We start from the raw sequence: 5,000 nt of genomic DNA on the forward strand, positions 1-5,000 counted from the left end.
CTCAAATTCCTTAATCGTTATTGCCCAGGCTTCGATGATCAACCCCTGGCACATTTAGGTTTTGATCTTCGGCCATCCTGGTCCTCAGGACCCAACACTATATTATTCAACTATATTTCCTTTAAAATGAAAAGATGCAAAAGGTGTTGATACGTCCTATCCACATAGAAATCTTACCCTCTTCCACACATTACCGGTGGATGCTACAGCCGCTATCACTTTGGCTGCAGGATGGGAATGAAGGTCGAGGAGGCAGGGAAGAAAAGGTTATTCGCTATTGGCTTACCCTTATATCAGGCCTTGGTACGGCCTATACACGATGGATGAAGGTTTTGGCAAGGTTAAGAATGGATGGTACCTATAATCAGACCCAACCGTTGCAGTACTTGAGAAGAAAGAAAAAATTTATCTCTTTTTATCTTAAGGCTGCTACCGATTCCTTATCTGTTATCCTGACGTCCTGTATGCAGGGTTGTTCGGAAATCCCTTTGCAACTTCCTGGACGTTCATACTTTGTTCTGTAGTCTTTCAATTACCATATAGTTTCTATAATTATAATAAAGGCTATAGGTCATCGGTTGTGACGTTTACGAAGGGTCAACCCCTCGGATTTTTTAGTTCTTGGCCTCTATTCACACTTAAACATCATATGCTTGTGTGGATAGCTACTGAAAGGGTGTATGGCACGACGAAGCTTTGCGACTATGCCATTCTTGGCGACGGTGATCGCCGACGAGAAGGTGACGGCCACTTAGCATAATATATAGTTTCAGTGTACTATAACTATATCTAAAGAAAAGTCTCCCATTTGAAAGATTATTTATTATAAGTCATGTTTTGGAGTTTGCCAAATCATTTTTGAGCGACGAAGTTACTAGGGATTTCTCTCCAGTGTCTGCTAAGATGCTCCGGTCTTTGGTTGACGCTATTATGTGGAAAAGACCCCGATTTTCTCAAAGATTAGAGATGTCACTGGTACTATCTTTCTGTCTTTGACCTATCGATTGAGGGGTGCTTCTTATCGTATCTGTGGTGCGCCCTATCGCCCTAAATCTAAGCGATGGAAGCCTCACTATCTTTGTATGCTTTCGCCGCCCGTTATCATTAAAACTGTGGTTAGGATTTCCAGATTTGGGAGTGTTAACGCCGAGTGTCGCGCGGGCCTTCATTCTTGAAAGGGCTAAAAGTAGCGCCTTCGCTTTGTTTGTAATGAAAAGGAAAGAGAAGATCTTCGGATATTTTTTCCAGGGGAGGACTTTCTTGATCGCCTCATTCTTCAACCATGGGTTAAGATGTGGCTAAAGTCTCTCCGATGGTAGCGTATATTACGCTCGAGGTCCCTCGAGCCTCCTCTTGTACCAATGTCTATATTCCGTTCTAGGAATAAGGTCAATCTCTTTTCCGGTATGTGGAGTTTTCTTTCGTTGTTACGACAGGCTGAGAGCAGTGCCCGCTCCCTTGTATTTGGGGGAGTTGGACGGCCGTTCCGCTCTTCGGGACTTTCTTTATTCTTTTTTCGTTAAAACAAATACAACTGAAAAAGACTACTAGGAATTTAGACTGACGGCGTACCTGAGCACTCATGCCTGCAGACCCCTCGATTCTCTTTCTATGACTACTCTGGAAAAGAAAGTCTCACTACTCAATGGCTTTCGATCTTCTTTCCCCCATATAGATATTGAATAGAACGAGTTCGCTTCATGATTTCGTGACATACCAAATAAGGGATTGTTAGAAGAAAGCTCCTATAGTGGACAGCTATAGCCCTTTGTATAGGTTGGGTGCTTGTTTAAGGCCATAAAGTGCTCGCTTGAGGCGGCAAACAGAGATAGAATGATTTTTGAAGATGAATTATCGGCACCTTGAACTGTACTATCGGAACTGTGCTCTGAAGATTGATTTAAAGTAACCCAGTCAGATGTCTCAGAAAGGGTAGTGATCTCCCCCTGAAAAGTATCACGACCATAAAGAGAAGAAAAGGGAGATTGCATGTTGATAACAGAAAATGGCAATCTGTTGATTAAATACACTGTAGTAGTGAATGCTTCAACCCATAGATGCTTTGGTACTCCATTATTTATCATCAAAGTCAAAGCCATTTCAACTATAACTATATGTCGGTCTTTTCTTTCGGACACCCCATTCTGCAGCGGAGTATGAACACACGACAGCTCACGTTTGATTCCTATCTTCAGGAGCATGAAATCAAAGACCCTTGACACGTATTCTCCGCCGGAGTTCAGACCTCAACCTCTTGATCTGGAGATTTGACTTATTTTCCAAACTTTCTATATATTAAACTTAGAAAGAGCTTAGGACTTCTCTCTAAGTAAAGAAAGCCAGATCTATCTACTGTAGTCATCCACTTATAATAGTAAGTAAAGTACCTTGCACCTATGAATGACTGCACTCGAGTAGGACCCCTTAATTAAATTCAAGTAGTTGTCTGTGATATATCCTTAAATCAGCCGTAGGTCAAATCACAAGTGGACACTAACGAATGAATCAATCCAAAGAAAGGCACACTTTTTTGGATTCTTATGTTTAATCCAGGAGCATACAATTGCCAACTGTAAACAATCACATGAATTGTTCAACCCATCTGAATGAAATGCAGGAATATACCCTAGACAATGGAAGAAGTCTTGCACTGTGTGTTGTGTATGTCTCAGGCGACGGCGGGTCCCATTCCTTATCCTAATGAAGCAGCTGAAAAAAAGGAATGTAGAGAAGAATATCCGTATAATAAAGCTTTCCCAACCGGCCAACGATCCTTCCCGTGCGCTGATCGTGGATAAGACACTCAGAAGAAGAAAAGATGAGACGAAGATGGTTAGCTGCAAGGTGACTGACAGAAAACAAGTAGTTTTTAGGAGGAAAATGGAATCTATCATGAAGAATCCGGGATGAAGACATAGACCCACAGTGTGAAAGAGGTAAGAGAGTGCCATCTGCAATGTTAACAGAATCTTTGATAGGTAAAGGAGGCAGACAAAAAAGCTAAACATCTTTTTTCTTTCGCGCGAGAAGGAAAGCACTTTTGGGGGCTGACGGTACTCCTTTGGATGGTTTAACGCGACTAGCAGACCACGTCGTGCTCAATCAAATAATGGACACTGACTACGATTTGGATTGTCTCCCCGGCTCAATGGAAAGACAACCCCGTTCTACACTTCATCAAGACGAAAATCATGCCTTGTCTATTCCTCCAAATACCATTTGCCTTTTCCTCAGCCGACCAGCAAAACAACGAATTCAACCGCAGATACCCTTTAGCTAGCACATGCTAAAAAGAACAAGTAAATACCCGTCTCGTGCTTGACTCTATCTGTAAGACAGGTGTGTGCAGCCACTTAGTGAGGAGACAAGACCGGAGAGAAGAAATTCTCGCGAATAAGATATAAGACTCAAACTTATCGTATACAACTCTTATCTACGACAAGCCTTGGCTCTTCTCCTTATGGACTCTTCGCTCTATCTGTCGGTGCTCTAGCTGTCCGAAAGCCAGGAGCAGCTACTGGCCTGGACTGATTGTAAAGAAAGAAGCCAAGAGGCCGCTAGAGAAAGGGTTCCGTTTTCGAGTCTGTTTCCGATTCTTCCGACCTTGAATCTAGGTTTCCCCTAATGCCTCCTTGCTGCTTTCAAAGCTACACTTGCTTCCTTCCTTCATAAGCTAATAAGAGATTCTATTATTCTACACTGACTTTACTATGCTTCTTATTAGTTATAGTAACTATACCCTCTGGGTTGAATTGCCACAACAGGGGCCTTCCTCAAGGGAGGAGTTCATACCCGGAGAAAGAAAGCAGACTACTAAATCTACTATTTAAACATATTGTTTGCACTAGTCTCATAGCCATCTCTTTTAACATAACCTTTCGGCGTCTTCCTTTATGCTTCCCTCAAATCAGTACCCCCTCGGTCGTCCCTTTATTCAATATCCGTCATGCTAAGAATAGGGGGTTTAGGAAGAATACGGGCTTTGTTTCGGGGTTTTCAGGTGTCGAACTCTTTTATCTTCGCCAAGATGCTTTCTCAGCGATCTTTTCTCATCCTGAAGTTGATCTCCTGTCCTCTACTGACCCACCCCAATCAGCATTACTATAGATTTCAACTCTCCCATGGCCATGATTAGTATAGATCATACCTTTGCCAAGATAACCTTTGAGGTACCTCAAGATCCTGTATACTACATGTAGGTGTGCTTGACAAGGAGCATGCATATACTGGCTTACCAACCCCACAGCATAGGTAATGTCAGGTCTAGTGATAGTAAGATATCTAAGTTTTCCCACAAGCCTCTGATGCCTGCATCATCCAAGGGTTCTTTTCTCTTTTCTTCAAGCTTATGATTTTCTTCTATTGGGCTAATTGCGGCCTTGCAACCTAACATCCCTGTTTTCTTCAAATCAAGGACATACTTCTTTTGAGAGATGGCTCTACTTCTTATAGATCTCGAAAACCTCTGTGTCCAAGAAGTACCTTAGCATGCCAAGTTTATGTCGAAGGTGCGGCTCAGGTAAGCCTTCAATCTTGCAATCTCATCAACATCATCACCAGTGACCACAATATTATAAACATTTACTATGATCCGGCTCACTTTCTCACCCTTTATTACGAAATGTGTGTGATCAGAAGCACACCTTTTGTAGCCAAACTAAACTATGGCCTTACTGAACTTCTCAAACCACGCCCTCGGGGATTGCTTCAATCCATACAGGGCTTTCTTCAATCTGCATACTTTATGTGACTCCCCTTTCATTCCATATCCGGGTGCTATCTCTATATACACCTCCTCGTGCGAGTCCCCATGCAAGAAGGCATTTTTCACATCTAACTGATACAATGGCCATGATCTCTGTGTAGCCAAGGAAAGTAAGATTCTAATAGAAATGACCTTTGCCTCTGTTGAAAGGGTCTCGCCATAGTCTATTCCTTTGGTTTGTGTGAATCCTCTTGCCACTAACCTTGCTTTATATCTCTCAATCTCCCCACTTGGC

Source organism: Nicotiana sylvestris, mitochondrion (assembly GCF_000393655.2).
Source record: "Nicotiana sylvestris cultivar TW 137 mitochondrion, complete genome".
Classification (NCBI taxonomy): domain Eukaryota; kingdom Viridiplantae; phylum Streptophyta; class Magnoliopsida; order Solanales; family Solanaceae; genus Nicotiana; species Nicotiana sylvestris.